The sequence below is a fragment of the Armigeres subalbatus genome, chromosome 3, assembly GCF_024139115.2.
Source record: "Armigeres subalbatus isolate Guangzhou_Male chromosome 3, GZ_Asu_2, whole genome shotgun sequence".
Lineage (NCBI taxonomy): Eukaryota > Metazoa > Arthropoda > Insecta > Diptera > Culicidae > Armigeres > Armigeres subalbatus.
Window position 1 is genome coordinate 170,219,440 of NC_085141.1, and position 25,495 is coordinate 170,244,934.

The following is a 25,495-nucleotide window of genomic DNA, read 5'->3' on the forward strand; positions in this document are numbered from 1 at the left end:
ACTGAGGTATCGATACTTTTACTTTAAAGTAGTATCGTATTAAAGCATCGATACCACAAAATATCGAATTAAAAGTATCGATACCAACTCGTATCATATGAGTACTCATATATTTGAAGTAAAATTCAAAAATGATTATGTTGTCACTGTCAAGTAGTTATTCATTATTTATGGTGAATGAAATACTACAGAATTAAGCACATTTGTTCTTCAATAATTTAATTCATTTATCTTGAGAGTGTATTTAAAGCCGTTAAACTTTATTTAATATGTTTTTCGATATTTTTAGTTCCTGTTCCTAATGATGCGAATCTCTTTGATGCTTTTCCAATGAGATGGGATTTTTGCAACACAGCTGCAAATATTAGTGTAAAGCCAATATTTCCCGAGATGTTTGAGTCATTTACTATCGAGTTGACTTTCAGCCCTAATTTATTAAAATTTAAATTAAATCGTTTCAAAAGATGTTTGTGTCCTATCAACCGTCAACACCCAGTATGATGCTACTCGATTTCTTGGAAACGATTACTTAGGATTTTCTTAATATTTTTAAAAGACATGTTTTGCAAACTTTGAACTCGTGGCCGTGTGCTTTGCGGCGCCGGTCGTCTGAGCTTATGGTATAGTATGTGTTTGTATGTTGTGCATTATGAGCTGATGGTTCGATTTCCGCTTCATTCTTGGAAATTCTTCGATAAACAAAACATTTTTCACTTGTCTACTTTCCGTTGTCCTTCATCTTACATAAGTGTTCAGTTTGGAAAACCATTGAATGAAGACGGAGATGTTGTTTTTTTAATCCTCAAGTTTTTCAGGCGTTTCCCTAATTTTACAGATTTTTAGATCTTTACAGATCTATGGATTCTCCAGATTTTACACATTTTCTGATATACTGATGTTCAGATCCTGGAATAGTCATGACCAGTACTGGAAAAGGTCGTGATCGTCATAAGACAGAGAGCAAATAGCCTTTTTCTATTTCAGGCGACCAAATGAAAGAATCGTGGGTACTTTGATCAATTTCGCATGAAAGGCAGTCATGAAAAGATGTTGGGCTTTATTTTAAAATTTAAATTTCTAAGTTATTTTAATAGATACATGCGAAAAACAGTGACTAGTCGATAAATAAATCATACTTCTTTAATTCACGGAGTTAAAACTGAAAATAAACACAAAAATAAAGCAGATATTGCACACTTTCATGACCTGTCACGGAACAAATATTTTTTGAGATTTTTGTAGCATGCCATTCATCCTTCGCGTTTCAATAGAATTTGAAAGGGGCAGATATGTAAACATCGCGTGACATCTCTTATTGAAAATAAGAAATTCCATAACTACCGTTATACGCATGTCCCATGTACATAGGGAATCCCAGCAAACATGGGACAAACTTGCGTATGACGGCAGTAAACTCTTCAGAATATTTCGACATATCTTCAATTCCATACATAAAAGTAATTTTCAATATTCCCACATTCTCCAGACCTTTAAGGTTTCAAATGCTTCTAGGATTCTACGGGATTTTCTACGGACTCCAAAGTCTCTCGAATACTTCTTCCTTTGTCCTTCGTCTTTCTTCTTTTTTCCTTCTTCCTTCTTTCATCTTCCTTCTACCGTCATCCTTTCTTTCTTCCTTCTTTCCTTCTTCCTTCTTCTTTTTATCTTCTTCCTTGTCTTTTTATCCTTCTTCCTTCTTCTTTCTTCTTTCTTCCTTCTTCATTCTTCCTTCTCTCTTCCTTCTTTCTTTTTTCTTCCTTCTCATTTTTCCTTCTTCCTTCTTCCTTTTTCCATCTTCCTTCTTCTCTCATTCTTCTTCCTTTGTCCTTCTTCCTTTTTCTTTCAAGCTTTTTCTTTTTTCCTTCTTCCTTCTTGCATCTCCCTTTCTTTCTCCCTTCTTTCTTTCTTCTTTCTTCCTTCTTACTTCTTCTTTCTACCTTCTTCCTTGTCTTTTTGACCTTCTACCTTCTTCTTTCTTCCTTCTTCTGAATCTCTTTTTTTATTGATCTCAGTAGCAATGATGTAAAATTAATTGAACCTTAAGGCTCAAGACTCCATCAGAATGTTTTGAAAATTAATGACTGTATCGCTTGCTTGTAATAGTGATGCAGTTGGTACGAAAAAGTGCAGCAGTGATAAATAAATTTTGTTTACAACTGCGGTGGGTGGAAATTGGGTGTTAAAAATATGCCAGCTGATACATAATGTTGCCAAACTTGACGAAATGTTTATTTTATATCATAACACATGTTCACGGTGTTTCAAATATATGGGTATTTATCGGTTTAAAAAAATTATACATTGAACTTGGAATGTAACAGTAGCATAACATGTTACATAAAAATTAAAATATTTATTTTTATATAATTTAAATATTTATTTTTTCAATCCGACAAACAGCAATGTTTTTTTTTTCAATAAATAAATCTGACAACGGTGAACAGATGGCGTATACGTTGTATTGTTCGGATTGAATGAAGTTGCATCGCGTAGATTTTGTACCCACCATTTCTCTTGTTGCGCTAGTGAATTTGAGTCTTCCGCATGTTATTACATTCACAATACGGTCTTCAAATTTGTCTCTCACTTCGATTTTTGGAACGCAGTTTTCGACAGCTTTTGGACGTGAATTGAATTAATTGGTGTCCAGGATTAAAAAAATGTGAAACTAAGTTAGTGAATAGTTTTTAGGAGTGATGAAATCACGAAAACAATGGGAAAAAAATCAAGTGAAAAATCAAGTGGGTGTGTGTGTGTTTGATCCGAACGTTCGAACGTTAAGCCCTCTGTACACCTCCCGTGAACATGAACATGAACAAGAGGTGAGAAAGAGCGATGATTTCACAGTGAACATCGTCGTGGACAATCGAGTCTAGTTGGAAGTGTTGAATTATTGCCCACGAATGCAGGCAGCAAGTAAGTGTGCAGTAGTAAACGAAGAAAATAAAAATGAAACATATTGTCGCATATATGTATATGAATTATTTGAGTGGGTAATCTAAGGAACGATGTTGATCAAGCTATTTAATTTTAATCGTATTTTCGTTTACATAAAAAATGGTTGCAGCAACTTGATTGTAACTAAATCTTGTCACATATGAGTTGCAATAATCTATGCGAAACATGTGTGCTGCTAGGATTTTGTTATGAAAAGCCAGTAGTTACATATACTTAATGATTTCTTAATGGCAAATTTTCAACTGTGCTACCAAATGTATTCATTTTCCACCGTTCAAAGTTGAATTAACAAGTTCCGGTGGTCAATTGACCTGAATCCAAATATTATCTTGGTACCTATGCATCAAAAGAAAGAACAACACATTTAATTTAATTATCTATATAATTATGTACAGGATCATTACAAAATGTATACACAAATTGGGCCATACAGAATTGCTAGATTTTTCTATGTACAAGAATGTTGGCCTATATGTTTAATGATTTTCTTCGAAATGTATAAATATTAATTTATCAAATATTCGTTGAATGAAATAATATTAGATACATAAATTGATAATGCAATTGAAATATGAAGCAATTTGTAATGTTGCAAGAAGCAAATCTACTGAACAGAGAGACACGAAAATAAAAATAAATGAGATGGAAAGTAATCACTCACGAACTCGTGAGGATGCGAAACGCAGCGTTTTGTCGATGATGGTTTTATTTAACTCTAGTTTGAGTTAGTTTGAGTTTGAGTAGTTCTGGCAAACCTACCCACGAAGCATGTAATTCGCATGATTCATTCTGTTTCATACATTAATGCAATAATATTCAATTATGCAATTATAGTTAAGAACATACGAATGTACGAAAAGAGAAGTAATTTCTTCAAATTTTCTATCTAGTGACTTCTATCCCATTTGAACGATTGATTTTGACATGAAGTAATAAGTTTAATTTGACGAGGAATTTTTTTTTTATTACTTTTGCTAGATATAATTTTTGGCTTTCTCTTTTGGCTTACATTTGTTTAATACTTTTCTTTATTTCTTTTTTTTATTTTTTATTTTTTATTTATTATTCATTTGTTCGAATAGTGTTAATTAATGCTTGAACATTTGACCGTTCGCGAATAAAAAATCCCAATTTTTGCTCAAGTTTTGGTGCATAAAATTCAATTGATCACATATCGTATCGTATATAATTGTTGTGTTTACTATTGAAAGTCTTAATATGCATTTAATAATTTTTGCTGTGCTAAGATTTTGTTGATAGTCATTATCCAAATTATGTAAATAAGTCACATAAACTGTTTGACAAAACAAGGTATAACTTTCTTGAGTTTTCGTGGAATTCATGTTTTCTGATTTTCAAATAAACACCTTTGTTGAATAAATTCATATAGGGGAACTGCTCCTTGAATTCATACCATGTACTCAAATCAATACCATTCGAAAACAAAGAATCGGTGCGCAAATTGTTTTACAACACCAAAACACGACACAAATTGAGCCTAAATTGCCTGTTTCGCGAATGTTATTGATACAGGAGCATGTTATTATTAATGGAACAGATAATCACAAACATTCTGAATAATAATTATTATTAATATTTGTACCTCGTGGACGGGCATAACGCAAAGAGCATACGAGCATGTGTGTACCAAAAAAAAAACAAACAAGGGCGGACAGACAGGCAGGATGAAAACGTCAGAGAGGCAATCTACACATCTTGTTAGATTCTTCATTCTCCCTGTATCGCTGTGGTGTATATGGCGTATATGGTGTAAATATCAGAGAGGAGAGAAGCTTTCTCTGGTGAATACAGGTAAAAAAATTCCACGGAGCTCGTTCACGTTCGAATGCCAAAAGCATTCTGAAAATCTGTTCACCGTGAACGACAGAGACGATGCGCAAGCATTTCAGAAGCATATCAAATGATTCAGCAGTAGCCTAATAGGCAAAACAGAAAAGTATGCCCAAGCATTTATAACTAATATAGATAAGACTTTGAATAAACAAATGAATCAATTAATGAATAAATAACTTGAAATTAATGAGTTGATAAATTAAAAAATTAACAATCGATTAAATTACAAAATTATTGATTTAAAAATCCAATAAATGGATAAATTTTTAGATTAATAAATTCAGAAATGAATAAATTAATGAATTACTGAATCAATAAAAAAATAATAAATAAAAAATATAATAGAATAATAAAAAAATAAATAGTAAAATTATAAATAAATATTTCATAATAAATAAATTTATAAACTTTTAATAATGAATTATAAAATTAGCAAATTGATAAATAAACAAATTAATAAATTCATAAGTCAATGAAATAATAAATTAATAAATTGATGATTTGAAAAAAAGATGAATTAATTAATTAATAAGAAAAAAAAAATACTAAACTGCCGAAGCAAGCATAACTGTCCAATGTTTACAAAATTTGCTATCTATATGGGAAAGTTATGCTTTTATGAGCAGTAAATTAATAAATTAAAAAATAATGAACTAATAAATCAAAAATCTAATATATCAACAACAAAAAATAATAAATCAATATATTAATTTTGAAATCTAGTAAATCAGCGCCTCAATAAATAAGCAAATGTACAAATTATAATTAATTAACAATAATGATGGTGTTGTAAAAAATACACGAAAAAAATAGAATGATATTTTTCCTTCATTGCACACAAGGTTTCAAAAGAGAAAAAAACTTTCTTTACGAACAACTTACAGAAGAGATGAAGCGCTTATTCCAAATAATTTAAGAATCAAGAACGTGGAATACTTCTGTATGTAGTTATGAGGCTCGTTTTGCCCCAATGTCCCATACATCACGAGTTTACATTTTTTTTGTCATTTTGTCTGTAGGACATTGCTCTTAATTGTGTTTATCTCTTCACTGTGGATCGACAGAATGGCACTACCTATATTTCGCTGGTAAAAGTTGAAAATTTAAGGGATTTTGTTGTTTAATAAGCGTCAATATGCATTTTATTTGAATTTTTCGGCCGCGTCGATTTGAAATCGTCGCAAAGCAAATTGTCGCCGAAATCGTCGCCAGCCAACATGGCCATAAGATCTGTTAGATCAACTGTGAACAAAATTGTTTGATTTCAATAATCAGATCAGAAAGATCATTAAATATATTTTTCACAAAATAGGATAACTTTTTTCACGGACGACTCACAGAGGGGAATGAGGGCTTATTCAAAAAGAAATTTTCAAAGAAATTCGGTGAGTGATTTTTTATAGACGCGATATACTACTGTATGTAGTTATTGTGCTCGTTTTACTTCAATGTCCCATAAATCAAAATTTTTCATTTTTTCATCCTTTATCCATAAAATATTGTACTAATCTTCATCGTAGATCCTCAAAAAGTACTATGCATATTTTGTTGGTAAAAGTTGTAAATTAAAGTGATTTTGGGGTAAAATAATCATCAAAGCGCATTTTTGAGAATGTATTTTTAATATAAAATAAGCTTCAGAGCTTGTTTGACCTCAAAAACCCCTTGGAATCAATTTTTTCAATCCAATATACGAACATTTGTTATTTACATAGTTTAATTGAAAAATTATCATTGAAATCATATTACTCCATCGTTTTTTAACTCACAATTACTGAGCTATAGAATTTCATAGTGGAATTTGGGCGGAAAGGCATAAGAAAAGAATATTTCCGATCTCATCCTATCTATTGTTACAAGGACTCTCAAATAATACGATAACTCTTGTCTAGTTGTGCAATCGGTTATGGTTTGGAAATGTTCGGCATCGGCTCTATTCAAAAGTTTTTTTTTAAAATCGTGTTTTATCCAATAAATCACAAAACAAAACATTTGCGAAATGATTTACTGCATTAGTTATTGTTTCACAAACATTGATATTTTATAACATATTAATCTGTATAACATTTTTGGACAATTATATCAACAATTATTTGTAAATATTATTCATTTTTACAGAATACATGAAAGTTCGCATAAAATGCACTTCGATGCCTATTTTACCCCTAAATCCTTTAAATTTCTAACTTTTTTCATATTTAGTGCCCCTCTATGGATCCACAGTGAAGAGATGAACACAATTTTAGAGCAATTTCCTAAAGATAAAATTACTAAAATTATGAAAACTCGTGATATATGGAACATTGGGGCAAAACATGCTTAATATCTACATACAGTAGTGTTCCACATCCAATGAAACAGCACTCACTGAATTTTCTTGGAAAATTCCCTTTCGATTTAAGCCCTTGATTTCTTCCGTAAATTGCTCGTAAAGAAAGTTAAAAAAAATTCCTTCTTCGAAATCGGGTTTTCCCAGTGTGCAGTGGCTCTACATTCCACTGAAGCTTGGCTTACCTTTAACCACTTTAACTTCTATTGGCATGTCTGTCAATCGCATAAGTATGTATCTTGTGTAGCAAGTAAAATTGATTCACTATACACTGGAAGGGAGCCGATAATGTTTCCAACCCGCAAACATTCTAGGTCGGACCGAGAATCGAACTCGCCATTTGGGTTGGAAATCCTACGCCTTTGCTCGCAAGGCTAACTGGAGACCCGTATAAATTAATATAATTTAATAAAATATAAATTAACTATTACATTTAATATATATCATTAAATAAAAAAAAATGCAATGGCTTTTAGTTAGCCTTGTCAGCAAAGGCGAAGTATTCTATATTTTCGTTGCGGCCTTAAAGATTTTTTTTTGATTTTCGAGCACTCCCAACTCACTGGGCATTAGAGTGGGGCGCAGTTGTATGGGAAAACGAAAACTGCGTCCGATCAAGTGAGATCAAGGTTTTTCTGAATCGTTTTGGGACCCCAATCAACTGTGCAAAATATGGGCTCGATTGGTTGCGACCTCGCATGCCGCATCGCGTTTTAAGTTTACATAGAGATTAGTATGGGAAAACGTTCTTTTTTACATTTTTGCTCTTAGAAGCTTCAATTTATCATCAATCACGTGACTCAATACGTTAGCATATAGCCTGGAAGATGCCGAAAGACTTTGCCGAAGAAGGTACGCAGCTGGAAGGTCTACAAAAAATGTTATTACGTTTCGAAAATTGATTGCTTAAACCATATGCAAGAAATCAATGTTTCTGCCAGCACTACCGGACAACCTGTAATTGTCAGAGGGCAAAACCCATTTTCCTTCTAGTCGAAATTTTTACTTTGTGAAATCATTCCGAATATCTACCATTAGCTCCAAAGTCCTATAAAATCAATAATTTTGAAATAACACTCAGTTAAATTATTGCTCCACGTAGTTCGGCAGTGCTGGCAGAATAAATGTTTTTTTTGCATATGGTTTGAACACTCAATCTTCGAAGCGTTATAACTTTTTTCGTGGACGTTCCAGCAACGTGCCTTCTTCAGCAAAGTTTTTCGGCATCCTTTGGGTTATACTTTAACGTAATGTGCCACTTGGTTTACGATGAACTGAAACCTATAGTACTAGAAATGCAAAAATATACGTTCTCCCATACTAATTTCCATACAAACTTCAAACGCAATGCGGAAAGCGAGGAAGCAACCAATCGGTCCCAAATTCTGCACAGTTGTTCAGGACCCAGAATGGCTTCGAAAAACCATTGATTTGAAAAAAGGACCATGACGCCCCACTCTACTGGGCATAGCGTATCTTTGTACTTGCCATATAAGACACATATCCATGCAATTGACGGGCACAGAAATAGAAACATCAAATAATAACTGTGGAAATGTTTTTGGAACATTGAGTAAATAAGCAGGCCAAGATTCAGTGGTAATATAGAGCCATTGAAGAGGAACTAGAAGAAGAAAATAATGAATTTATTTTTTATGAATGAAGTAATCTATCTATCTATGAAAATATACATAAAATATACAAAAAAATATATAAAATATACAAAAAGAAACACAATTCATTTATGAGAAACTACTGAGTTAGTTTCCTTCCGACCAAACCGATACAAGTATTAAAATGGGCGACAGCGATACACAAAGCAGGAACCCACCCGAAACCGATTCAACGAGAACAGTAAACACTCGCGGTCGATGTGAACTCCCAATCAAAATCAATCTCTTCTCCTTGTATTTTTAAATTCACCACAGCTCCACGTTCATCTTCACCGTCGCGTTTACACTTGCGGGGAGTTCACCGCAGATACGATTTCACGATGATTTCACGTGCATGACCGTGGAATGCTCATAAATCTGATATTATTGATGTTTTTCATGTTTGTATGCATCTAACTACTAAATGCAGCATCTGCCTTTCATTTGAACATGATTACCTCAAGATTTGAGTATGTATCAAGAAGTTATTATCGAAAAACAGTTTGTTCACGTTCACGTTCACGGGAGGTGTAAAATGCGCTTTAGTATGCGTTCGATGAACATACGAATGTCGGCCTAGAAAAAAGCAGTTTTCAGCGTTTTTCCGGCAATTCCTCAGTAATTGTTAGCTTTGATAAGTGTAAAAATAATATGGAAATGCCGTGAATATATTATGATGGAGGGTAAGTCGGTAAATAGCCCCAAAATATTAAATTTTATTCAAAAGTGTATTAGTATTAGTGCGGATTCGAATAAATCATCGTCATTATCGGATTGATTACGGTTTATAGAGCCTTAAATAAAACATTTGTTTATGGTTCAGTTAAGCAGCAATATTCAGAACAGATTGAATGATAAACGAAGCGTTTCAGTTATTTTTAAATTTAGTTTGGTTTGCATATTGTTTGCTCTGAATAGTTTATCCTGGGCGGGAAAATGATAACATTAATGAATATCAATTGACATTTTAGTAAATTTTTCTCTCACGCAGAAGAGTTTTCCGTACTTTGGCCCAATCATCCAATTTAGAGTAAAATGACATGGAGTGCATTTTGTGTTATTTTGACAACAGTCATGGCCGCGGGAAAGAAAGGGAAAATAACACGATTTTTTTCATCTTCAAGCAGTTTGAACGCAAATTTTGAGTTAATTTATTTGTCCGTGTGGAATGTTAACCACAGTTTAAATCAGAGACTATGTTTATAGATACAGATCTGCGAAAAGTGAAGCCGAAAGTACCAAACGAACCATCAAACGCGGTTCCAAACGAGCAAAGTAAACAAACATTACCAATCGATTCTAAATGCAAGATAAGTTATGTAATCAACATCATAGAAATTATGAAAAAGTTTGAAAAGTTGAGTAAATGAAGATGTTTTCAGAGTTCTCATGTCAAAATTTATTTAGCAATAATATTTTATCATATTTATTGTTGATTATATGGAAATGGTGCTACAAAAGACAAAATATATAATAGGAACAAACGAAACAACTGCTCACTCTGAGAGTCACTTATTTCTATGTTGCCAATCACACAGGATTGTTTTGTCTGCTGGCCGTGAAGCCAGAATTTCTTTTATTCTCTCCGCTTGTCTCTTGTTAATACCATCGTCTCTGGTTTGAATAAATGATTAAAACACTACAGGTTCATCATTGATCCTACTTTATATTTTACTTCTGAAATTAGCTTATAACAAATTATTTTATTTGGTTCAAAATGAATATTACTGCATACTACTTAGTAGTGAGCACGTATGTTAGCAAACACAACAGGATAGGTCATTGCGCGCGGCAAATCTAACCTCACTATTTTGACAGGTACTGGTCCTGTTGTTTACGTTTCGGACTTAGCATTTTTTTGATCCAAATTAAATCTGCATATTTCACGATGTTGAAGACATCAAGGATGTTATCGATCATTTAGTAATCTGCGTTCGATCATTCAGTAGTTTGTCAATAACTCATTCCAGAGGCTAAATTTCAAAATGTGTTGTATGGTGGACTTTTAGTGCGAAGGTTTTTCTACAACTCTCCTGAACAGGACGATGTTCGAATTCCACTGCTAAAGGAGTTGCGGTGCTAGTTGCTATACTTATACTAAATGATAACAAAATATGAAATCATTTAGTCTAAGTTACTGCTACTAGCGCTATCGCTCCGTTATTAGTGAAATTCAAACAACGAACTGTTATGCAGAGTTGTAGATAAACCTTCGCACTAGAAGTCCACCATACGACACATTTTGAAATTTAGCCTCTGGAATGAGTGATTAAAAAACTACTAAATGATCGAAGGCAGATTCCTAAATGATCGATAACATCCTTGGAAGACATTCCGTACATTCCGCATTGAAATATTGGTAATTATCGATAAGTTTAGGTAATTATCGATCAGAGAATCCAAAGAATGATAGAAGTATCTGAAAATTAAAATAAAGTCGTCTGTAAACAACAGGACCAGTACCTGTCAAAAGTCGTGCGTGACGTCACTGTGCAATGGAGTATTGGTGCTTTTTTCTCTTTTGAGTTAAGATGTATCTATTCCAGTGAGATAGAAAACGGAGCAGTGTCCCAATAATAATCTATATTTTCATTTTTATTCGTTTTTTGTCGTTTCTTGTCTAACGCGTCCAGTGTAAGGGTTAGTCTCAACAATAATTTGAAAGCTTCTACATCCCCTAGTGGAGCCCTAACTTATCAATTGCATGGTTTATTTCCAAATCGTCATTGAACAAGAACCGCTATATATATTAACCTAATCGAGGTGTGAACGAGCGATATCCAACGTATCGACCGCCGCGCCCACAAGGTTACACCTTGCTTGCCGAATAAATTGCACAATTTTTCCAGTTAGGTGCTCTCGACGTAAACGATCGAGTAAAAATGGTTGTTGAAGCGTATCGATACGGTCGGCATTACAACTGAATTACGAACAACAGTAGAGGAGGAATGTCTGCACACCGGCAAAAGTTTCTTAGAAGCAACTAAACTATTTGGATGTTTCTCCAGACTCGTGGTGCTGGTTGATTACCAAAGATCAGTGCAATGCAGCATAAATTACCACTAAAGGTCAATTTTGTTTTTCGACAACTTTTCCCCATTAAAGATTATGGGTATGGTTCAATAGTGGACAGTAAACATTATTTAGATGAACTTATTGCTATATGAAGCAATTTACACCTGATGTGATCGCTATTATTTTGGTTTGCTTACTGATCGCGCGATTCGATCGCAATCGTATTCGAATCATAAAACGGTCGCACATATATTTACGAGTTCAAGGCTGCTTTTAATATTGTGGTTACAGAAAATTGAGGTCACTCTAAGCGTAAATATATAAACAAAAATACTTAAAATGTCATTTTTATCTCATATGTCTAGTAACGATCCTTCTCTGTTTGCTTTATTCGCCAAGGTTAATTAGCACTTTTACGACTTACTTGCGGCATTTAGTTCAGACGGTAATGTTAGAGATTAATGTGAGATCGTTTATTACTGTGAGTTCTCATAGCACTGACAGGTCATTTATTACTTGATAGTTGACTAGGATTTGAATTACATTAAAAGCTTAAAAATAACACTAATAAATTGTTGCCAAATATTTACTGCCTGAAAACATAGGATAATAAACAAATCACTGGTTCCCAAATATTCATTGAGTTTTGATAATACTTGTATGGTAACTGTAACCTAAATTTAGTTGCAACATACAAGAGCTGGTATTCAGCCAGTCGTCAGCCATCGGTTGTTTAAGAAGTGAAAGTAATGCTCGACTGACGTTGCACGGGATGATTTTCGGCGTACCTTTCATCAGCACCCAGATATAATAGCCGTTCCAGCGCTGGCTGCCCATTGTGCTGCGTAATTACTTCAGTCTCAGATCTTTCGAATGTAATAGCATTAACGGAATATATACGCAAAACGGATGGACATAGTAGGAAGAAACATATTAAGGTGAAGCGGTTCAGAATTTATAATAAGCATATGCGCTAAACACTCTGTGATTTCAGTAGCCCAATTAATAACTGCGAAATTTTGTTTGGCTTGGCTGGGATGTGAAGCATGCATATGAATTTTGGTTAAAGATTTGTACTCTGTACAACACTAACAGTAAAAAAAGTCTCGCATTGAAACAATCATGTTTGAATCCTAAGCCGTTTGTCATTAAACAGCAGATCCATAAAATATTGATGTTCTCCAGACGAACATAGACGTGAATATTTTGACCGATTTTTGGAATAATCACTTTCTAGGTATGAGGCAAAGTGCCGTTCAAATGGTATCTGAGCAGAGCTGTAATTTGGTGAGCGGAGACTAATCATGTACTGTGCGAGAAAAAAAAGCCGACTCTCGAATTTGTTTTTTGCACATCTGCTCTCACTTTTTATGGCATACGTAAAAACACTGTAAAGGTGTTAGCAGCAGCATAGTCAGATCATGCTCGGCAATAGCGACTAGTATTCGTTTTAAAATATTGTTGGAGTGGAATTGATTCTTATGTTGCCAAATAGAGGAAGAATGAGACGTTTATTGACCAAACACGACATCAGATAATTCCGTAGGTGAGACTAAATACTCTTTTCTTATTTCCGATTTCATAGTAAAAAAATAAGTTTAAGATGTACTTTTTCTTCTTCATTAGCATTACATCCACCACTGGGACATTGTCGCCTCGCAGGGTAGTGTTCATTGAGCATTTCCACAGTTATTAGCTGCGAGATTTCTTAACCTAATATACCTTCATCAAATTTTCAAATCTATAAAAAAACATGACACCCGAGAACAAAATTATATCCTAGTTCAGGGTTTCAACTTTTCGTTTTGATGAGAACAAAGCAAAAACGCCCAGGGATAATGTATTTTCATTGTTTATATACGTTCGTCATTCACCTACCAATCATTTCTCGGGAGCTAGCATTGGAAGAAAACGAAAATCGTGCCTTTTAGAAGATAATCCTTTTTCGTTTCATCACTTTTACTTCTCACTCACTTTTCGCGAGAATTATCGTAGAACAGATATAAAAATTGTGTGGCCACGGCGGGACTCGAACCCAGACTATCAACATCAACCCAGATGCTCACCCTAACCACACCACCACGCTAACTGGATGTTGGAACCAGGTAATTTGCACCACAAAGGCTACTACCGTTTGCATTGCTGATGGCAACGAAAAATCTCGGATATTAAAGAAAACGAGCAAACCAACTTCACGCAGCAATCGAAGTGAGCGAAAAATTGTTATCACTCTCCAGGCTGTTTTTCTTTCTCGAAAAACGATTTTTCCCCGAAAGTTTTCGTGAGGGAGAATCCTGTGCTCCTGAGATTGAGTGAGCATTATGAACCCTGCCTAGTATACTTTTCATTCTTACGCCAAATTTAGGGATGGGAAGTGGCCGGGTTTCTGCTAAATCACACCAAGCGCCAATAAAAATGGCCATTTTCACCCAAATTGTCGTATGAATCCATTTTCGTTTTCGTTCGTTTATCAGATTAGTTTGTATATACATTTCTCGACTTCCCTGGGCATAAAAGTATCGTCGTGCTAGCCTAATGATATACGAATCTAAAATTGGAAACTTTGCTTAGAATCCTCGCAGTTAACAACTGTGGAAGAGCTTAATTAGCACTTTGTAGCCTATTTCGTAGAGAGACATTTTCTTGGCGATTGTTGTGTTTAGAACATACACAGCAAAAAGTCTATGCTTTTGACATTCTCAAAAACGGTGGTCCGAAAGCGACTTTTCTGGCGGTTATACAAAAAAGCCACAAGTCGGCCATCTTTGAAACCAAGTGCTTTTTTCAGTCGATTTTCAAGAGCACGGATTGAGAGAACCTTAACGCACACAATGGTGATACTAACAAATGAGCCTTCCAAATAAACGAAAGATAAAAAATGGTGATACGATCGTAGAATCATTTACTTGCTTATGCTATACAGTCGACTTCAGTTTCATCACTTTATGAAAAGTATTATGTCGTATTTTACCTTTTAAAGATTGGAGTGGAAAAACATGTAGTCAATTTAAAACTCACCACGGGACTGATTGTATAGTCACCTTCTAGATAGTGCAAAACCGACTTATTTGTTGCACCCAATTGTGCATAATTCCTATTGTTATTGCTGTTTGGAGCCAGTACATTTTTTTTGTTCGGGATGAATCACTGCGCGTCCATTTCATTGAACTTTTGTAGTATACCCGTGTCATTTGTTTAGTGCATGTCTTTCTGTTCCATTTCTATTGAGAAGAAATGAAGTAGTCATTTTTTATTCATTTCTCAAGCTTAATGTAAGGCCTCTTTAGATTAAGGTACCGCTATTTATACCCTTCGAAAAATTGCTTATACCAACTCTCAAAGGCGCGCCCCTCAATCAGTTTCGGCTCAACAATAAGTGGGATAATACTGATTGTGAACATGCATCGGTACTGATGCTCAAACATATTTTTGCTTCTTCTTATGAGTTCCGAATTCGATTTTGTATAGAGATCTGATTTCATTGCGTTTGGCATTTCCGAATCTCACCTTTACACAGAGCTCTAATCAGTCAGAGGGTTCAGCAGATCCACCAAATTCGTATCCGCTTCTTTCCTAATTAATCAGCGCTCTGGAGCTTGGATATTCATGTCGTCGGCTTCGAAAACCAGCCTAAGGTTGAGTTACGTTTTTACAATTTACTCCATCCAAAAGGAACAAAAAATGGGTCATTTTAAAGCAAATTATAGTCGTTCCATACTCTTCCGACCATCACTCATAAGTATTAACAAGAATAGTAAGAACTAGAGCACAGTGTGGTAGATCTTACTCCGTAATGCAACACGAAGAGTGTCTACCCAGCATTACAGGCTCCGTTAACTGCCTGGCTAATTGTTTCACCCCCCAGGCCATTCATCCCCTCAGCACGGGTCGCCTGACACTTTGGGATTCGGGGTTAGGGACGTCATATTGTCAGCTTCAGTGTTGTGCCGAGCCTGGCGATATGACCGGATTCACACCGTTACGCACTACTATCCCAGCGTAACGGGACTTTCATATTACTTTCCAGTCTGATTGATCTTATTTTTGACATTGTTTTGCATACAAATTGAATATTTGTAAAGAAATCTCAATCACTGCATTCCGAGCTGCTGTCTCTATCGAAGCAGGTATCTATCTAACAGGCACTTGCGTTGAACTAGTAGAGCGTAAAAATTGGGGGTTGGTTTTGGACCACCCCGATTTCTTTCACAACACAATACTGCCCATGATCGCATATTTGTAACATTTGCATTTTTTGCGATTTTGAGTTTATCTTATAAATCGTCCCAAAATTGTTCAATCTTTTAGCAGGCCAGATGAAATCAGGAGGTTTGTTCTGAAAAACTTGAAAAAACTACCAAGTTGTTTTGTAACATTGAGCAAAATGACCGCATAACTGTAACACTGTCGCCTGTATGCCTTGTGTATCGAACAAAAATTAACGCAATAAATTCTTACTCAAATATCAAGCAATGTCAATGTTGCTACCAAAGTATTCGAATGAAAAAAGTTTTTATATAATTTTTGGAAATTTTTTGAAAATTATTGGGATTTCCATACTTATGCGTATCACAAACATTATCCTTTTATTTCTCCCATGCCTACTTTTGTCGATTGTTACAAATATGCAATCATGGGCAGAATTCCCCCCGGAAATAATTATAACGAATTCTCGCTTTTCAAAAGGACCTAAGTAACATTTTTTTCAAGAATTAATTTGAATATTGCAATCAATTGCTTTCATGTTATTCGCTGATTTTCATACAAAATGGTCATGTTTGATGATCAAAATCTCGATTTCTAGCGCAACATGCGTGAAATAATAAAAATGACAGTTGTGCATTGCTTCCGTATTGAGTGATGTGCCCTGAAAAACGCAAGTACTTTTACATTTGGACTACGTGAGGATTGTCCTTAAAATATAACGTAGCGGCAGCATATCGAATATACTAGAGCTGTGACCCTGTTAATATGATTGACGCCAAAAATCAAAGAAGTTCTGTTGAAAAATATTAGGAATCAGCATGCGTGCGTGCCAGCTCCTTTTTTGTTTTGAAACGTTTAAGGATGTATGTCCGCTAGAAGAAATAAAAGTTCACTTTAGTCCGAAATTTACAAATTCTCATGTATAATCGTGGATTAAAACCAGGGCAAAATTCTTCAAAATAGGAAAAATACCAGTCTACACTAAACACCAAATCACATTTGAATCATTTACAAAAGTGTCTCTTTTATTGGTTTTCGTGACTATGACGAAAAGACGAAAATGCTTGCTTTAACCCTACCGAATCTTTCAAATTCTCCGATACAGATCAATAGTTTTATGCAAACTAAATACATAAAAGTGTGTCTCCCACTTTTTTTTGTACACACACACATACATACATACACACATACAGAAATCACCTCAATTCGTCGAGCTGATTCAATTGGTATATATAACACTATGGGTCTCCGAGCCTTATATCAAAAGTTTGGGTTTAGAGTGATCCTATAGCCTTTGCGTATACTTAGTATACGAGAAAGGCAAACAACTTCTCGTTGCCGTCCTGTGTACAAATCCATAAATAAATAAATAAATAAATAAATAAATAAATAAATAAACAAATAAATAAATAAATAAATAAATAAATAAATAAATAAATAAATGAATAAATAACTAAATAAATAAATAAATAAATAAATAAATAAATAAATAAATAAATAAATAAATAAATAAATAAATAAATAAATAAATAAATAAATAAATAAATAAATAAATAAATAAATAAATAAATAAATAAATAAATAAATAAATAAATAAATAAATAAATAAATAAATAAATAAATAAATAAATAAATAAATAAATAAATAAATAAATAAATAAATAAATAAATAAATAAATAAATAAATAAATAAATAAATAAATAAATAAATAAATAAATAAATAAATAAAAAAATAAATAAATAAATAAAGAAATAAAAAAATAAATAAATAAATAAATAAATGAATAAATAAATAAATAAATAAATAAATAAATAAATGAATAAATAAATAAATGAATAAATAAATAAATAAATAAATAAATAAATAAATAAATAAATAAATAAATAAAAAAATAAATGAATAAATAAATAAATGAATAAATAAATAAATAAATAAATAAATAAATAAATAAATAAATAAATAAATAAATAAACTAATGAACAAAAAATCAATCAATCAAATAATTAATCCATTTATTAGTGTCATTGGTTTCAAGGTCAAAAGCAAACTAAATCACAAGAAATGCAATTATTGTTACGAAACTTTAAATTCTACAGGAAATCTATATATATAAAAACCAATCTATGTATGTATGTTCGCTAACTACTTCTGAACCACTTGGCCGATTTCAACCAAATTTGGTACAGACATTCTCTATCCTCAGGGGAAGTTAACAAAGGGGTGGGATGGTCATGTAGAAAAGGGGAGGGGTGGTGGGAGGGTTTTGTTCAGAAAACGAACAATTCTGTGTAACTTTCAACTCCCAGGACCGATTTCAACCAAATTTTGTACACATATTCACTACGAGGAGGTAATCATATGGGAGGATTTGGGAAAGGGGAGGGTCTGGAGGAGGGGTTTTGTTTAGAAAACGGGCAATTCAAAGTAAATCATGAACCCCTGTACCGATTTCAACCAAATTTGGTACACACATTCTACATCATAAGGAAAAGATAACAAAGGGGATGGGATGGTCATTGGGAAAAAGAGGGGAGGTGTTGTCTTTGGAAAACGAGCAACTCAGTATAACTCCCAACCCCAGGACCGATTTCAATCAAATTTTGTACACATATTCACTATGAGGAGCCGATCGTACGGGAGGAAATTTGGATAAGGGGGTAGGGGTCTGAAGGGAGGGTATTGTTCAGAAAACGGGCAATTTAGTGTAACTTCTGAACCCCTGTACCGATTTCAACCAAATTTGGTACACACATTTTCTATCCCTAGGAGAAGATAACAAAGGGGTGAAATGGCCGTTGAGAAAAGAGGAAGGGTAAAGGGAAAGCGGTTGTCTTTAGAAAACGGGCAATTCAGTGTAACTCCTGACCCCCAGGACCAATTCTAAGCAGATTAAATGATTAAATCATTCAACTCTATGATTAAAGATTATGATTAATGAATTATAATTTTTGAAAATGATGACTGATAATGATTAATGATTAAATTCATTTTTGACAATAATTAACGATTATGAATAATGAAAAAACCGTTGGATTATGATTAACGATTACCGATCGCGATTAAATGTTGACACACTATGTGTATGGTTAATGATTAACGATCGATATGATTAATGATTGATGATTATGAATGATCAAATTGCATAGTGATCCATAATCGAGTAACCTTTATTCCAAATTTTAAAAGGTATGATAATTATATGATAATGATTCAAGATTAATAAATAAAAGCAAGGTATGCAATGATCCAATGTTCCAGCATAACTTCTGTACCCCTTGCCCGATTTCAACCAAATTTGGAACAAACATTCTTTTTTCTTAAGAAGGCGAAGATGACAGGGATCGATCAACTCAACACTTCATCGAAATCATGGTTTGCCCAGAGAAAAGCAATGATTAAAGTGTTTCCTTCTGGACGGTAAATGTGATCATTTCTTTAAAAATAGACGTTTTTCCGGAATAAGGCATCGGTGTATGTTTTTCCTTCTTTAGAAATAGACGTTTGCCCGGAATAAAGCGATTTTGGGTTTGATCCCATTTTCAAAATCAGTCAATGTTTTCAAATGTAATCTACCTTCTTTTAATCAAATGATGAAATATCAATAAGAAAACACAATTATCCTTTTGACCTATTCCAATTCCGATGGTGAAAAAAACTGCGAATTAAACTGGCAACTCCGAGCAAGGCCGGGTACATAAAGCTAGTATGAACATATAGATGGAAAAAATCACAGCAAAATAAAATTTCCATGAATAATTTTAAGTTTTTCATAAAAAATTAGGAAATTGCTAATAAAGAAATCAGGGTATTAGCAATAAATAAATATGAAATTTCCACAAATAATGCAAAATTTCCATAAGCGATTGAGAATTGTCCACAAAACAAAAATAAATTAGCACTTCTAAAAGCAAAAATTGCAATCATAAAAGAAGATTTGTCCATAAGGTAATCATAATGTTCCACGAAAAAAAAACATTCAAAATACATAAACAAAACAATATTATGTAACAGAACTCCACCGTAATCATGTCTGATCACTGGGGAATTTATGATATGGATAGTTGAAAGTGAATCTAAAAATGTAATCACAGAGAAACAGACGTCTCACTTAACACATGTTCCATCGTTCACCTTTTTCAACGGTAGATTCAATTTTTTGTAGGTGGTCGATCGGCCACCGATGGCGCTTCCATCGATTTTGCTTGTGTTTGACATTTGCTCACTACCGCCATCTGGTTGCCGATTGTCCAATCACAGTGTATTTAGTATTGGGCGATAATGTTTCCGTGACGATGATTTTGATTACTTTTTGTTCTAAGTGAGACGTCTGTTTCTCTGTGATGTAATTGTGGCGTTAGATGGGTGTTCCAAAGCGCAATAGCCAGCCGGGAATACATGCCGATACCCATATCACAATTAGTTTGATGCTACTGGCTCAAGTAGCTCCTAAGATCCAATATGAAATGCAAATGGATTGCAAATAAACATGCACAGAAAATTAAAGATATTCGCTTGAAAAACATGCAACGATGGGTCGTAAACCAAGTTAGCTCACATAAGTGTAAACAAGCGTGAGCTTGCCCATTAACACGCTCGAACAACATGTTTGACGTCGCGTCGCAACAAACCCTATGCTGCGAATGATCATCATCACAAGCAAAGCGCTCGTGCGCAACACTATTTCTAAATCACACGCTGTTCTTCTTGGAGCCTAACATTCCATTATGAGCTTTTGAACCTATAGTAGCTCAACTAAGCTGAACGAAAGTCAAAGTCATTTTTCTGCCATGACTAAGCAAAATGCTCGGTCCTTGGGAAGAGATAGTCATAGCATGCAGCAGACTTGATTGATTATATAAAAATAAGTCCCTGGTTGGTTTCGGATCACATTTCCTGTCGACCTGTCGTGTCCGCTGCACCAATAAAGAGTTTGACTGTCCATCGTACTTCAAACAAAACCATTAGCCACTCACCCAAAAAAATCGTTGCGGCCTTGTCAACTTGGAAAATAACGAAAAAGCAAATATCTGCTCCTGCCTAAGACTTATCATGCAGAGTTGACGAAACCAACTTGTCAAGAGGTCGTGTACGTTTCCAGTCAATAAAACTCCGCTGCACACTTTTTGCAGTGAGGAGGTCTCGTATAATAACTACATTAAACCAACGTGAATGATGTCGATTGCGGCTATTCTCGTTATTTCTATATTTTTGTTAGAGTTCTTATCTATGTTTTTCTTTTAATTTTAATAGTAAACTTGTTGATTGCTGAGTTCCAAAGCATAAATAAAAATCTTTTTTAGGTATTTTTTAATTTATGGATTCATCTCTTATTCGAACTTACCCTGCTTTGCTGAGAATATTTTTCTAGTGAGGTTTCACCACTTCTATTGCAAGGTTTGGGCAGAATGATCGGGAAAGGCAAAATTTCATCAAAACTCATATAACCATAACTCTGTGAAATATCAACCGATTTCTTTGGTTCTGCCAGGGATCGACGGGAAAAGTCATCTAGTTCTATTTTTTACATGAGTGAAATATTGACCCTTTTTTTTTCTAAATTCCGTGAAATCCGTGAAACCGGTTCCAAGCAAAGTGGGTATCAAACTTCATGGTTATTGTAGGCCATGATAATGCAAATATTTCTGGTGTAGAGTAGAATGGTCTAAAATGCACTCAAGGAGAAAATGGCCCAAGGAAAATGGTTACACTGCATTTCGGGAGCAAATGTTTCCCTTAACAACGTCTGAGGAGTGTGCTTTTACTTACTTACTTATGGATCCTGTACACCTCCGGAAGTGCAAAGGGCCGACTTGAAAGATCTCCATTCTGAGCGTTGCCCGGCTATCGCTTTAACCTGTTGCCAGGTTAGATTTCGGTCGACTTCTTTTATTTCTTTATTGAGGCTTCGCCGCCATGAGCCTCTGGGTCTGCCTCATCTGCGATGTCCCGCTGGGTTCCAGTCTAATGCTTGTTTACAGATTTCGTTTCCGCTCCTACGTAGAGTGTGGCCGACCCAGCCCCACTTCCGATCCCGAATTTCTGTTGCTATCGGCCTCTGGTGACAACGACGATGGAGCTTGTTGTTTGAGATCCAGTTGTGAGGCCACCAGGCCCGAATTATATACCGCAGGCATCTGTTAATGAACACCTGCAGCCGTTGAGTGTTCTCCACTGATACACACCATGTTTCGCTAGCGTATAACAGCACAGATTTCACGTTAGAGTTGAAAATTCATATTTTGGTGCGTTCACTTATCTGCCTGTTTTTTCAGATATTTCTTAAACTCGCAAAGGCAGCCCTTGCTTTCTTGATCCGTGCGCCTATGTCGATCTTGGTGCCGCCGTCTGACGCCATTTGGCTACCAAGATATTGAAAGCTTTCAACATTCTCCACTTGTTGCCCGGCTACTGTGAAACTGGAAGGATTCACCGTGTTTACATCCAACGATTTGGTTTTGTTGACGTTGATGACTAAACCTGCCGAAGAGGAGCGCTCGGCAAGGTCGTTGAGCTTACTCTGCATATCAGAGCGCCGAGGAGTGGAGGAGTGTGTGCCGATCCAAAAATCGTCGGTGGTAGCGGCGGTCATATGTTCTAAATTTGTTCACGAAAATCGTATAAATTTCCCGGAAATCTCTTTTGAAATTACTTGGATAAACCAACGGAAAATTCTCCTCTAATGTACTAGATAGTTCTTCTATAATTCCCCGGAAAAGCCTTCTGAATTTCATTGATATAATCTACGGAATTTTCCCAAAAGTTTTTATAAGTTTACCTGAGAAACTTTTCTGTATTTTTCTCGAAAAAATATTTTTCATTTTCACAGTATATTAATTGAAGTGGACAGGGGGCAAAAGGGACTATGTCCAAGGACTTGACGATCCCTGGTGGAGTTTGACCGTGGGCCCTGTTAAACTTCTATAAAAAGTTACATGTATCCTCAAGCAGGCTCCGGCAAAGTGACCGTGTGCCGCTCAAAGCGGACAAGCCCAAGTACTGGTGTTAAGTGGGACGCTAAACGGACCTCACTACCGGCTTTCAGGAGGAAAACAGGAGGTTTGCGCAGGAGTAATAAGCCACCTTTAAAAACAATCATTACGAACGACATAGAAGATAATACGACTCGGTACAATCGGCAACGACCTAGGAGACGAATAAAGGATCACGATTGGAAGCTTGGAGCATGGAACTGCACGTCGCTAGGCTTCGCAGGCTACGTCAGGATAATCTACGATGAATTGCATCCCGCAACTTCGACGTCGTAGCGCTGCAGGAAATCTGCTGGACAGGACAGAAAGTGTGGAAAAGCGGGCATCGAGCGGCTACCTTCTACCAAAGCTGTGGCACCACGAACGAGCTGAGAACCGGCTTTATAGTGCTGGGGAAGATGCACCAATGCGTGATTGGGTGCCTATCAACGCAAGAATGTGCAAGCTGAGGATAAAAGGCCGTTTCTTTAGCTATAGCATCATCAAAGTGCACTGCCCATACGAAAGGAGACCCGACGACGAGAAAGAAGCGTTCTTTGCATAGCTGGAGCAGACACACGATGGATGCCCACTGCGGGACGTCAAAATCTTCATCGGCAACATGAACGCTCAGACAGGCAAGTAGGAAATGTGGAAATCACCTGATCATAAAACGGAAAACCAAATCGACCACGTTACAATCGACGGTAAATTCTTCTCCGAAATCACGTACGTGCCGCAGTGCGAATATTAAATCCGATCATTACCTCGTTGCAGTATGTCTGCACTCAAATCTCTCGATTGTGTACAACACGCTACGAAGAGCACCTGAATGGCAATGTGGCAGACAACGGTGGCGGTATGGTAATGAACCTGGGAGCAGGCACGCAGAACATACGACTTTCGGCTCCGAATCTCCAGGAAATCCAGGAGGAGATTGGCCGGTTGAAAAACAACAAAGCTCCCACAGTTGACCAACTACCGGGAGAGCAGTTTAAATATGGTGGTGAGGCACTGGCTACAGCGCTGCACTGGGTAATTATCAACGTTTGGAAGGATGAGGTTCTGCCGCATGAGTCGACGGAAGGTGTCGTGTGTTCCATCAACACAAAGGGCGATAAGCTGGATTGTAGCAACTACCGCGCAATCACCTACAAGGTACTCTTCCAAACTTTATGCCGTCGACACCAATTGCAAGAGAGTTTGTGGGACAAAACCAGGCGAGATTTATGGGTAAACGCAATACCACAGACCAGGTGTTCGCCGTACGTCAGGTATTGCAGAAATGCCGCGAATACAACGTGCCCGCATATCATCTATTTATCGACTTCAAAGCCGCATATGATATAATCAATCGGGACCAGCTATGGCAGCTAATGAACGAAAACGGATTCCCGGATCAACTGATACGGTTGATGAAGGCAACGATGGATCGGGTGATGTACGTAGTTCGAGGTTCAGGGGTATTCTCGAGTCCCCTCGAAACGCGCAGGATACGGCAAGGTGATGGTCTTCCGTGCCCGCTATTCAACATCGCTTTGGAGGGAGTAATACGAAAGGGAAGGGATTGACACGAGTGGTACGATTTTCATGTCCGTCCAGTTATTTAGTTTCGCCGACGACATAGATATTATGGCACGTAACTTTGAGAAGATGGAGAAAGCCTACATCAGACTGAAAAGCGAAGCTAAACGGATTCGACTAGTCATCAACACGTCGAAGACGAAGTACATGATAGGAAGAGGCTCAAGAGAGTACAGCGTAAGCCACCCGTCGACATTGTATTGGTGGTGACGAAATCGAGATGGTTGAAGAATTCGTGACCTCCGATAACGATAATAGCGGAGAAATTCGAAGACCAATCATGGCAGGAAATCGTACGTACTTCGGACTCCGCAAAACGCTCCCATCGCTGCCGCTCCGATCATTCGCCGCCGTACCAAACTGACTATCAACTAAACGCTTATTAAACCGGTAATTCTCAACGGACACGAGACCTGGACGAAAAAACAACGCGCACTGGGAGTTCTCGGAAGGAAAGTGCTGCGTACCATCTATGGTGGGGTGCAGATGGTGGATGGTACTTGGAGAAGGCGAATGAACCACGCGTTGCATCAGCTGTTGGGAGAACTATCCATCGTTCACGCCGCGAAAATCGGAAGACTGCGGTGGGCCGAGCACGTAGCCAGAATGTCGGACAGTAGTACGGTGAAAATGGTTCTCGACAACGATCCGACGGAAACAAGAAGGTGAGGTGCACAGCGAGCAAGGTGGATCGATCAAGTGGAAGACGATTTGCGGACTCTCCGCAGACTATGTGGTTGGCGACGTGCAGTCTTGGACTGAGCCGAAAGGAGAAGACTTTTATGCACTGCACAGGCCACTTCGGTCGTAGTCTGATAATAAATAAATAAATACTTGAAGGGAACTTGAAGTTTTTAGAAAATACGTGTGAATGTTCACGGGATTATTGTATTTATTTCTACGAATTTAAAATTCTGCTAGTGCTGC

General features: G+C 36.0%; 2 protein-coding genes across 10 annotated transcripts in view; one reads left to right on the plus strand and one right to left on the minus strand.

Annotated features, from left to right (window-relative positions):
- LOC134223873 (flotillin-2) overlaps positions 1–25,495 on the minus strand; it is a 619,172-nt gene that overhangs the window by 175,818 nt on the left and 417,859 nt on the right. The window lies entirely within an intron of this gene.
- The window catches only part of LOC134220213 (glucose dehydrogenase [FAD, quinone]), a 59,576-nt gene that overhangs the window by 31,209 nt on the left and 2,872 nt on the right, over positions 1–25,495 (plus strand). The gene's annotated exons all lie outside the window — the stretch shown is intronic.